This window comes from Struthio camelus, chromosome Z, assembly GCF_040807025.1.
Source record: "Struthio camelus isolate bStrCam1 chromosome Z, bStrCam1.hap1, whole genome shotgun sequence".
In the NCBI taxonomy this organism is placed as follows: Eukaryota; Metazoa; Chordata; class Aves; order Struthioniformes; family Struthionidae; genus Struthio; species Struthio camelus.
The window spans coordinates 42,111,211-42,124,866 of NC_090982.1; the positions used below are offsets into that span (position 1 = coordinate 42,111,211).

The following is a 13,656-nucleotide window of genomic DNA, read 5'->3' on the forward strand; positions in this document are numbered from 1 at the left end:
ATTCTTCTATTTAAAGCTTTCAGTAGTTATGTGTGTTTGAATTTTTTTCACAAGAAATGCAAAATTTTAAATAGTTATATGACATCACAAGTCAATACTCAGATTATAACTCAAGGGATAAAAAAAAAAAAAAACTGCAAGCTTAGTAGTTTAATGTTAAATGTATTAAGCCTCATGCAACTTGCATGTTCCTTTGACTTAGCTTGGAATGTGTGCTTTTGGAAAAGGGATACTACTCCAGGTCTAGGTATGTAATTCCAAACGGGGGAAAACCATAGCTATAACCAAATCCTTCTAAAAATTCTGACTACCTCCCAGTACTCTTGCAGGCACTGAGGTGGTCACTTGCCACAGTTAAATGACTTTTGCTGCCTTCCTCTTACTTTCATTGTTTCCTATAAGATTAATGCCATTAATGCTTTTATAAGCATTCAAAAGCATCATAAAATTAGTTATACCTTCCCTGCAAATTAATAGAGAATGGCAGGAATTTTAAAAACAAAGTAACTTGTGATTTTTTTTTTGAAGAGACTTTTTCTTTTGGTATCAGCCATTGCTCACTCGAAACTTTTTAGCTGCACAGGTTAAGGAGAGAGGTAGAATCTGTAACTATGTGCATGTGCGCACACAAGGGAATCTAAAACATAAGAAAAATATGGAAATGCAAACTAGCTGCTTTGTACTTCTTTCATTACAATAAAGCAGCTATGAAAACAGCTTAAATAAGCAGAGCGCTCTGTTTCAAACTCCAGAACAAATACATCATCTATATCACTTAGTACCGTCCCCAACAGTAAAAATAAGAGACTTAAAGTTAACATTTTGTATTCCCAAATATTAGAAATATGCCGAAATAATACTGCCGTTGGATTTCTTATATTTTATATCTAAATAGTAAACTAGGAAATCCTCATCGAGACTACACTGGGACGAAATTGGGCATGCATAGTTAAGCAAAAAAATTAAAACTATAAGATGTTGCAATTATCCCTATGCAAAGCACTTTTCCAAGAAAATTCAGGGTTAAAGTTTCATTGAAAAAAAATTAAAAATGAGTCAAGAATGAAAATGTAGAGTTTGGATATCTTCACCACCTTTCTTCAGCCCTGTAACAATACATCAAAGGAACAGGAAAGAATTACCTTTTAAGTAGTAATTCAGTTTGGGGCCCTAAGCATCGAAAAGCTTTAATAATCTGTATATTACTAACATAAGAGAACACTGCTCAGACATACTACGCTTATTTGGTGTACATATAGGTGCATGCAGTTCTTACAGACAACATTTGGAGAAATTTATCTGGATTTGGCACTCCGCAAAAATCACTAGAAGAGAACAGATATGAATCATAGGGAATTAAGCTGAGTGACTGAGCACTGGAACAGGTTGCCCAGAGAGGTTGCGGAGTCTCCTTCCCTGAAGATACTCAAAACCCGCCTGGACACGATCCTGTGCAATGTGCTGTAGATGACCCTGCTTGAGCGGGGGGGGGGGGGGGGGGTGTTGTTGGACTAGATGATCTCCAGGGGTCCCTTCCAACCTCAACCATGCTGCGATTCTGTGAAACAACATTTAGAGTAGCTTGCATTTAATGAATCTATTCAATAAACGGATATTAAAACCAGGTGTCTGCTGTAAGAAAATTTTCTGTTTATAAGAACATTTAGCTTAGCATGCTTTAAAATTGTGTATACAGATGGATGTGTGTTACATAAGAAAAACTACGTAAAATTTTACCTACAGTCAAGTATTATCAGCTACTAAAGACCCCTCATTTAAATGAATGCAAAACACAACAGAAATCAAGTATTCCTGTTTGGTAAGGTGGAAGAAAATTTTATTCAAATATAGAAGCTGAATTCTTTCACTCATGTTTTGTATGAGTTTAACATTCCACACAGAGCGTTTTCCTGCACCAGACTGCTTTCAGCTTGGTTTGTATCTGTTCAAAACACACATTACATCCATAAACTTATTTACTCTGGATCCCAGAACCAGCTACACACCTCTACTGTCAACAAAAGATGCAGTGTACTTAAAGCCAAACCCACTTTTCTTTTGAGCCAACTATTTCTTATTGGGTCATTCCGGTCTACTTTCATTTTACACTACTCAAACACCTTGGCGGGGGTTCATGGAGAGGAACAGTAAAGGAAAGAAGAGTTTTGTACAACTGCTGTATGGAAGGATCACACACACAAGAGGCACTATACAACTAACTAGTCTCACTCCAGTTTTTGAATTTCATTTTCTTATTTTTCCAGTTTATGTTAGAATACTTTCATTAATTTATCATCCCGTTTCCTCTCAGTTGTTAAGCTGGGTTATTAAAATATTATTGTTCTCACTTTTTTCTGGCATGGCCTGCTCCGCTTTGTGTAAGGCCTTGTGTAAAGGATTACCATTTTAAGTATCAGAACTACTCTGTCAATGCATATTTATAACTAAAAATTAAATTGTGCATAAATACCACACCTTGAAATAATTTCAAAAAAAAAAAAATTAAGAAGTTATATTTCTGAAGCACTTGACTCCTATTTTTATTCTTCAAAGCAAGCTCACATCAAAAGTTTCATTTAAGTCTTCGACCCCAAAAGGGGGTCAATTTTGCTATGAGCTGTCACACATTCACTATTATAGAATAACTATTGCACAGCAACTGCATTCATACAGAGAGCTATTTCCTATTTCAATCCTTCATGTAGTCAAACAGACATTTCAGAAATAAGAGCATAATGTTTGGGACAAATAATAGCCTGGCTGTACGACCTGCTGCTGGCTCAACACACTGCTGGATTCCCAGAAGTGAGAAGCAACTGGAAAACTGGGAGCTCTGTCAAGATGACATATACTCAAGAGTGCTCTCTCATTATTCAGCTTACATTTTTACTATTGTGCATAGAGGCGATCAAAGCAGTCAAAAACACTCCGTGGTTGTCCATGCAGAATAGAGCTAAAAATTTTGCAATCTGCTTTTTAACTGAAAATTGTGGCAGGGTCTAATATCTCGATGTATGTTTATTTTTGTGAAATGAATTGGTCTCCTAGTACTTTATTTTAATAAGAGAGGATGAAGGTCAAAAGTGGGTTATAATGGTATGAGCCTAGATCCAGAAGAAAAGGGCTTCTGTTAGTAGGCTGTAGCTTTTAGCAAGTAGCTCCATAGCTTGAAATCTATAACTAGAATACAGTATTGTTTAAGGCACGGACAAATTTAAGGCATGTTATTTGCAGCGCGGCACCCTGCAGCAACATCAATTGCCTCCAACTGTCTGAATTGCCTCCAAATGAGTCAGGCATACTACTGCTGCTCTGAAAGGAACTTCAGGTGAATACATATGAGTTGAGGAAATAAATCAGTGCTCACTGCTCTTTACTCCATCTGTATAGCAGCAATCGACAAAAACGTTTATTTCCCTCCATTTTGCAGCGCAACCTCAGAAGATTTGTACTTAGTCACCCATCTGAATACAGGAGAAACAAATATCCCTGTTTCATACTCCAGTATTACTAAAGGCGGATGGTTACTGTGCGTAGATAAAGAGAGTCTTGTGATATATGTCATAGCTGTGCATAGTTCTTTAAACGACACTCCTGCATCCCTGTAGGCACTTCGCAGAGCATATGCACTGTTCAAAACAGTCAGGAAATACTAGGTGATCAGAAAAGAAGTTAAAGGACTCGGTTACTTTTCCATACTATTAGTAATAATAAAGACTATAAAATACTCCACACATTATTATGACCTAAAATACTGCTCAGATTATTGACCCTAACAAAGGGCAATGATCCAGTTGTGAACTTCAACAGATAGGGCCTGCCAACTTTTCTTGATGCAATTTTCTTGATGTAGTTGGCTTTAAAGCCATTAAACCCATCAAAACTTTTTTACCATGGGAAATTCTCCAAAGCATTTTCAGGCCATATCTACCCAACACAGAAATAGTATCTAGAAAAGCTTTAGTTCACTGCTTCTATTGCTTTTTTATAGCAATGCTGAGCACAGAAAAACACTCTACTGTCCAGTATTTTTTCCACGCTATCATGCTGCAGATCCAGGTGGGTATCTAAACTGTTTCTTCAGCAGTAAAAGGATCCTTGGAGAAAGACTAGCTTTCTGGCTGGTACTGATATCACATGCTTTTGGTTGCAGTTTTAGGTGATAAAATAATGGTATACGTGGAACTCTTACACTTTTATTTTTGGGCTCAAGAAGTTAATTTAAGCTCTGAGATTTCTTCTTCCTGTCCCAGTAGTGGATCAAGTTCTGGAACTTACTTCTCTTAGCTAATTATTTAATTATCACTTTGCCTACCTGTTTATTGCCATCCTCCTCCATCAACATATTTGTTTTCTACTGAGAGACAGAATACCAAATTTCAATCCTGTGCCATAACCATTAGTTTTTTAAATGATGCCGTAGTAAGGCAAACTAGTGAAATTGAATGTACAGTCACAAATGCATTTTTAGCTGTGGGCTTCTGTTTTACTTTTCTTACATATAAAGGTAATAGGATGTTAAATGCTGCGTGCTGTGTTTAAGTTTGCTTACTACATACTACTTTTGCTTTATCACTATTTTAAAATTAAATTTCCAAGTCCTTAGTAATAATGCACGCTCCTTCCCCAAACTGAATCACCTACACACAAATTCTTGTGCTTGAGCAGAAAATAGGGTTGTTTTTCTGACACCATTTCCTGTGTACGTAACAGCAGCATATTCTCCAGTTTTAGAGCCCTTCTACTGACATATTTTATAGGTCACATACGCTGACTTCCCAAACTTCTGGTCAGTTGGACCCAGACATTCAGAATGTCTGACATTCTACAATGACAGAAACTTAGGACTGGCTTGATAAATAGATCTGGACACTTCTTCTTAAACAAGATCTTTACACATATACACCTTCAACTGAATTTATTAAAATCTTAAATTTTAATACAGGCCATTACAATATGAGTACTCTAAAACACTGTGAAACATCTACAAACTTCAGGATACAGAAAACACTTATCTGTACTAATCTCATTAGAAAACACAGTCAAACAACTAGTTTTTAGAGATGAGAGATCAGCTGCACAGTGTTGTGGAAACTGCAGTTAATGTTAAGGACCATGTTCTATGCACTTCACCTTCTTATACAACCTAGAATATGCTTTTAAAAAGATGATTTTTGTGTAGTGATGCATGCTTCCAATATTCTCTCTTACTCAGCCTATCTAAAGTGGAAGAAATGTATAAACATCTCAGATTGCCCTTGAAGTCCAGGGTGCAAATACAGAAAACAGTATTTTACTACCTATCACCGACTTCACATTCAATATTCCTTCTCATCCATTCCCCAGTTATCCTCCTCGTATTTCCAAAAAGCTGTCTTTTCAAGTGAGTTACAGCTATCTACCTGCCTATTCAAAAATCGCTTGCTCAGCAAATACCACTAGTAAAACACGAACAAAAACATTCAGTAGCTATCAGCATACTTTCTGCATCATTGACCAATGTGGCCATTTGCAGACCAATGTAACACAAACTCATAGCCCACATTATACAAATTTCTCTAAAATTCAGAGGTTAATCACATTTCTGCTAATATTTTATGTTACATATAGCTTTTAAAAAGTTTTCAAAAGCTTCAGTAAGAAGTAGATTTGCAGAGTTCTTTTTCTTCAACAGGCTGTTAATCTAATACACCAAAGTACTATGGCAAACATTTAAAGGATAACAAATTAAGTGAAGGTACCTGGAAATAATAATTGAATTCAGATAAAGTAGGAGATAAGATCTGAATTGGGACAAAATTCATGGAAAGACAACAATATTACGCAAACTGTTTCCACAATGACATCTTTAAACAAGAATTATCCACTTATCAATATATTGTCAGCTGCTGAAGAGAAAAGGAACAGAAGCTAGAAAAAGCTTTGATCAGACAAGAAATTGAAAGAGTCTGTCATTTTTCCATATTATTACTATTAAAAATTAAATACCATAATACAGTGACAGAAGAAAAAGAAAGAAAATACAGCAGTCAAAATGAGAAAATAAATTGCTTTCAGTGTGTTTAAATTATTCTGAAACTGCTGGAAAGCACATGAAGATGTTCAGAAAAAAAATTTGATCCTGAAACCACCTGAGAATTCAACAGGAGATAGTCCATACAAGTGAACCTCATATGCTTTATATAATTGCTTCTTAATAACTCATAAGAAACGCAAAGACAAAAAATTGAAATTATTTAACCTGTTGTGCAACCAAGGCAGACCCATCCTTTCCCTCAAATCCGAGAGAGTCAGTCTGTTCCACATGATTACCATTTATAACTGAACAGCACAGTTTCCAGATTTTATTGCATAAAAATGTTATTGAATTTCAATAACAGCATAGATACAAAAGGCTCTCAAGTTCTATTATTCCATATTTTACTGTAATAACAGGCAAAATTTAACAGCTGAAGATTATCAACTGCCTATTTTGATTTGACTCATAAACTTTCAAATAGATAAGCAAACTACAATGCTTCTAAAATAAGCTCAGCTTTCTCTCTCTTGATCTACCCTCTGTTTACATTCTTTCTTTTCAGTATATCGTACGCAAAAGATCCCTACTTCTTAATTTTATCTCATAAAAAGCATAATTAAGTCTCATATACTACTAAAACCCCCATAGGTGTTTATAAAATCATTTCAATCATTGCAAAAAAGATGACGTAGTGTAAACTGTAAGTAACACCATAAATAAGACCGAGTCCAGACTGCTTGAGAGAGAGGTTTAATGTCGGGAATCCTGCATTACTACAAGTGGGAGACGGAGGAATTCTGGAAAAAAAAAAGTTGCTGTTTCTTCTTTCACCTTGTAAAGGAGTACGAAATAGAAGAGTCAAATTAAAATCTAGCTGATAAAATACAGGATTTGTGCTCCCACTTGAGGAGGAGGAATGTGGGACAAGTCGAAGACAGGCAAAGGCTTCTCTGTAAGACTTGAAAATTATTTTAATTCACGAAAGAAAATAGACTGAAGAAATATACAAAACAAATACTCTTCTATCAGGAAGTTTGTCAGGGTATCAGAAACGAGTTAAACACACATATCTATTTATGAATACTCCAAATTAGCCTAATTACAAGTAACAAAAATCTACAAAATGTTTCGGTGAGGATGTAAAGATGGAGTTGTTTCATCCACATTGAATGTAGAACATATTAGTCAACCACAATACATTGGAGAGAGCTCAAAAAACAGAGTGCATCTTATGAAACTATGATGTTTTCTTGACAGTAATTTACGTAACAGGAACTTCCTCTTCTTTCCTCAAAGCAAAGAGGCACCAAAAATCCCCTTCAGAACTATGTATATAAAAATAAAACTAGAACGCGTTCACTAAGTCAAGTGGCAGTTATTTACTGCAGACACTGTAATAAAAAAGGTAAACCATATTTTAGGAGCATTTTGCTATTCATGGCTGACACGAATAAAGCCCTCTGCAATGAAATGGACTATTTATGGATAAAAAGGAGCTGCTGAACAATACAAGTTTTCAAATCAGAACACCATCAACACAGTGAAAGATTTAGGAAGTCAGATTAACCCTTATTTTAGTGGCTCACTTCCAATATAAAGCTCAACGTTTTCTATGCCCATGTCTGTAAGAAAACGGTACAGATAGCGTTTTTTTCCTCAACAATATTACAGTAAGACCAATGACTTAGTTACATCTTAAGATTTCTCCAGACTCGGCAGGAAGTTAGAGATTTTATTTCTGTTAAAGATTGAGTGGCAGCAGCAATATATTTACGACAGGAATGCTTAATAACATATTCACTCAGCAGAGTTCTGACAAAGAACTGTTTTGACCATCTGAAATCCATTTTTCCAGGATTTTTTGATTAACTTACAGACCTTTAGGTTGACTTGTAGATGGAGGGAAAAAAAAACCAAATAAACAGACTTCAGGCAAATATAACATTTTGCAATAATCCAAATATATTTTTGATAGTTCAGGAGTACCTATCAAATTGGAAGTGGCACCATTATACAATGAGAATTGAGTCCAAAGCAATTTATTTCAATTATAAACTACAGGGAAATTAACTTTCACGGAGAATCAGAATGGTAGACGTCATATTTTCCAATCATGGAAATGTCATGAAATTTTGTGTGATACAGTCCACTTTAGCATGTTTCTGAACAAGATTATTATCTTACTCTTAAACATTTTCCCCCTAATAGGTAAAATATTTTCTTTCCTTTCCAGGATCACTTATAACTTTACTACTTAATATGCCTGTCAAGACAGCTGATTTTATAAAGTTTTGTGTGTGCCAAATATGTATGCTGGACAGGATGGAGGGCTTGAAAATCCATTACTGGTAACTTTTTTTTTTTTCCCCTTCATAAATTATATATTCAAACTCAAGGTTCAAGAGACAAGTACGACTGAAAACTATCACATGCAGGTATACTTTCTCATCTTAAGGGAGGTTGTTTTCCTATGTATCAATACGTTCTAGTAGCTTAATGTATCCTATCCTTTCCCAATTTTTTTCCTGCACAGAGGAAGAATCTCTGTTATAGCTTTTTCTTCAGTTCAGCTATTTAGGACAGACAAACTTGAATATATCTGAGCCCCAGGAAATTTTTGCAAACAAAAATACCAAATAAGAAAAACGATGTTGTTTTCTACAAAAGTTATTTGATTAGCAGAAAGTTAACTTATAAATATCAAATTAAGGCACTAAAAGAAATGAAACAACACATGCAAAATTGTGAGCCACTGAAAACTGATCACTTTTCTTTAAAATAGTCAGTTTGGTTTGTTCTTCCGTTTCCTGAATTGCTCAAGAACACACCTGTAGAATCAGCACACTGTTTAGACATGCCCCCATTAAGCTATGACATTCAGGCAAAAATTAAATAAATCATAAAAAGGCCTTTCTTTGAGGAAAAGAAGAAACAGCACGAGTCCAATTTTTTCCGTTCATCAAACTCAGACATAATATGGATCAATTCTATAACCTAACTCTTTACAGAGACTGAATACAACAGTAATAGTATATTTTCATTGCTAATTAAGAGAGAACAATAGCAAAGAAGTAGAACTCCAGTATACAGCGGGCCACAGACTTTCTCTTCTATCTTGTATTCAAAGTGATCAAAGCCTGGCAAAGCTTATCATCACTTACGCAATCTGGCCTAACAGTATATAGATACAACAGTCAGTATTTATTTAAGATAGCTCATTTTAAATAATCACCACACAATATAAATCAGCCTACTGATCCAGACAGTAAACACAGAATTCATACAATAAACCATTTCTACCAGCTCATACTGAATCGCAGGGCCTCTAGACATGGGGACTAAGCATGCCAAATGTTCCGCAATGGATGTGGACTGAACACAGCCCATTGCTCACACAAACCTTCTCCAGATAATTAACAGCTATCACTCACAAAGATGAATCTGAACAGCTATCATTAGAAACTATTACATCAGCCTGATTTCTTTAGGATAATACTACTGTACTCTTCACTTTATTTCATAAAAAGGAAAAAATGATTATTTTTAATATGCATAGCATACATTTATTATGATAAATGTCATTCTAATTTGAGCAAGTCAGAGTTGCAAGTTTTGTTGATCTCACCATGGAAACTGAATTTCAAAACTTGATATTAAACAGGTATAGAAATAACCAATCTTATTTTTGGAATAAACATGAGATCCTAAATTAAGCCAGTCATATTTAACACTGCAGTTCACTTAATAGGCGATATATTTTCTGTTAATGAGAAGGTCTACCGAGAACCTTAGAAATAACGCAGATTCCGGTACAGGTATCTTCTGTATCTAACTCTCAATGTGCATTTCAATACTTTACCAAAACCAGCTAAGGGTTTTATAATCTGCAAGGCAGATAGCAGCTCCGAAGTCACTGTAACAACTCTGAAGTCATTGTAAAGTATGTTCAAGATCTGAGACTCTTACTTTTTAACCATCCAAGTTTCCAAACAAAATCAAAATTGAAACTAAGCAATAGCTTTAATATACATCATGTAAAGATACATATTTGTTTGATATTCCATCTTACATTCTTCTTGGACAGCACAACCTGTCTTATTAAATTCAAGATCACTGTAGAAATCGCAGGTATTACATCTGAGAAAGAAAGACAATAGAGATATTCTGGTTTTAAAGGACAGTTTCAATGATTAATGCAAAAAAAAAAAAAAACAAAACCCCAAGCATCTGATGCCAACTCAAAATTAGGCAGCTGAATGTTATAATTATACATTATTGACTCTGTGCTTATTATCAGCTACTAATTTAAATCCAGTATTCTGAACTTTTCCCCTTCTTCAAACTTCTTACAAACGCTAATGAAACACGTATGTGCTGCTGATCTGTAAATACACATATCAGTCTCACAGCACAGCACAGCACTCAAATTTCTAGGTTGAAAGTGAGGTCAGGTTAGTGTATATTCAAGCTAGAAAAAGAAATTCTGGCGTGATCAAAGCTTTACTTGGGAAGGGAGCGTAAAAACTTCTAGTGAAACCTCACTAGTACACTTATCTGCTAAAATGCCATCTCAACTTCTATTTGACTAGAAATAGTATTTACTCCAGGTCTTGTGATTTGAAGATGCTGGAGGCAAAGGGGAAAAAAAAAATCCATAACTAATTTGAAGCCATAATCATTTTCTTTGATTATAAAGCCAGTATTTTACCTCAAGTAAAGATGACCAGACTTTCCACTACGTCTTAGCTGAAAAACGTTACAGAAACTTGTATTATACAGCAAATAGACAACATGGCTGCTTCCTGGCTGTTAAGTAGAGACTTGGGGGGAGGAACCCTAAAGTCCACGTTAGTTTGCCATTAAGTTGTCAGCTACTGGGGCACAACATTCCATACATCTACAGTCCCTCCAAACGACAGTTGATAGTACCAGAATTTGTTCTACTGTGATACATATTACAGGAATATATCTTCACATTTGTTCAAATGTACCTTATATTCTTTCTTGGGAGAAAATTCTTCCTATATACATATATAATTTTCAGTTAAATTTTCTTTTATTCATCAGAACAACCTGATGCACAAAGCCTAACTTAAAAACAAAAGCATAACAAATGCACCAATGGGGGAAAATAAGAAGAAAGTAGTTTGAGTGACCTGCATAGGAAAGGGTGGAAAGGATCAAGAAATGGCAAGAAACTGTAAAGGGAGCGAGGGAGGGAAAGGAGGAGGAAAGGAAGGTGCAGTCCAAATGCTTTATATTATATTTCAATGATGTAAGGTAGCCCAGTTTACCCAGAGAGTACTTTCTAGCTGCTTTGAACCACTCCAGTACTGCAAAAACTACTGAAAACATACTAAGGACCATTGAGATTAACTGGGACATTAAAGTGGATATATCAGATGCTGAGATCACCACAAATATCACTTTTTCACTTGGTGAATTTTTTTTTTTTACTGTTCATGTACAAGAATAAAAGAATGAAGAAAAATTCTATGTAAAAATCTCTATAAAGAGATACAAGTAAGAACACGCATCAGCAATTTCAAAGGAAATTTCTCATAAAGATGGTGTAGCGTCTCTCTACCTGCAGCTTACAAAATATAATAATATTTTGTTATTATTATTATATTTTATAATTATATATATTATATATATATTATATATATTATTATTATATTTCGTTATTCAGTATTTTTTTATTTGTATACAAATAATTTGTAGGGACACATTAAAGATGCATTAACTTGCACTAAAGATTATCATGCATTTTACTGTCCAATTTTGAGGACATGTCTTGACGTATTGAAATAACAAGTTGATCAAGGTTGATATTCCTCAACAGTAATTATTTGAAGCAATAATCATTATCCGTTACCTAACGGGAAGTATTTAAAGAGTACTTTTTCAAAATAGGCCGCTTAAGTCACAAAGTACACTACAATCCAGGTTTAGTCAGATCATGCTAGTTACTATTTAACGGAAGTGAGTCGCTTCCTGTCATCAGGGCAAAAACAGTGAGCGACTTCCATTTCAAGTTTGAGCATTTTGTGCTCCTACAAAGACCTGTCTCCTAACTTTTATTTTGATGACACTCCATGTGAAGTTTGCTTTCAGGTTAAAAAAATAAAAATAAATGAATGCACTAGAATATCTTAATTCCTTCCTTCTGCTTCTGAGCACGTTCCACATTTTGACTTCCAAATAGAGGTCTTGGCTCTCCTTCCACTGCAAAAGTCCGTAACTTTGGATTCCTCTCCACCTCCCCCATCAACTTCTGGTTAGAGACAGAGCAAATTTTTATGTGGCTTATTTGGCAGAGAGCAAATGAGTCCCACCTTTTAGAAGACAGATCTCTGGTAAGAAGCAGTGAGGAACATCCAAACACCTTCTCCTAATATGTGAGCTGCTAATTCCCTTCAGGATTGTTTTTTCTCTTTCCCATTAACAACATTTTCAATTAGTATAATCATAAAAAGTTATTTTGTACATGCAACATGTAGTACATGGGTCATGCATTTGTGTCTGCAACACATGACATTGCTTTTTGTACTTTTTGTACTTCTGCAGAAGTACAACAATTTCAGTAGCAGCAATATAAGCATGCAGCAATATAAGCGGCATATTCAGGAACAGAATGCATTCAGCTTAACCTCAAGCTATAATAGCTCAGAGTTGCATTCTCTCCAAAGTTTACTAAAAGGCTCATTAATCACTGCAAGTTAGAAATAATGAGAAACTTAAACCACAATGAAATACAGATTTCCATGAAAATTCATTACATGGAAGAATTACAAACAGCATGTAGTAAGCGTCAATGACTTTTTCATGTTTTTAAACAATATTCACAGATCTAATGAGTTTCCCAACAAGGAAACAGCAACAATGGGCAGAATCGGGACTTCATCTAGGTGCAGTGCCAATTTTCTAAAAACATCTTTCTAAATACCCTGCAATCTGATCTGCACCACCCGTGCCATGCACACTTTGCCTTCACAAATGAAGAACAGTAACTGGGAGTGTTACTGCAAGGCCCACAAGCAGTCAGGTTCAGACTAGTGAAACCCTTTACGCCACCAAACCGGTACCCTGCTTGAACCTAGGTCTGTGGCGGCTCAGAGTCTGCGCTCAAAAGGGCTGCAAGCTCTCTCGGCTGTGCTTTAGATGCTCTTTCAAAGCAGGTTTCCGATTGAGAGCTGATAAGCGAGGCTGGTAGCTGCTAATCCAACCACCGAGCACAATAGACAGCTAATCTGCCTTCTCATATGGTGTATTGGACTACTTTCAGAGCTTTCGACTGGAAAGTATATAACCTCAATAGCTTCAGTAGTCAGTTATGTGAAATATTTTGCAAAGAAGCATATCTGAAACAACACATGCGTAGACTTAGACTCCATCACTTGGACTGCATTTTACTTGACTACTGCATGTACATGTTGGAAGTCAAACTGACAACATATACATATAGATGCGTACAGATCTTCAGAATTAAAAGTCTGACTACAAATTTCTCAACATGCATGATGATATGTCTTCTTCACTAACAACATGCAAATAATATATATACTAATTTTACTAGCAGCAATTTTTGCAAATAATGTTTCAAAACCAAACTCATGTACTTCCAATTAGTTTTG

At 35.4% G+C, this 13,656-nt stretch overlaps 1 protein-coding gene across 2 annotated transcripts in view; it reads right to left on the reverse strand.

Annotated features, from left to right (window-relative positions):
- LOC138060836 (tumor necrosis factor alpha-induced protein 8) overlaps positions 1-13,656 on the reverse strand; it is a 67,751-nt gene that overhangs the window by 53,113 nt on the left and 982 nt on the right. The window lies entirely within an intron of this gene.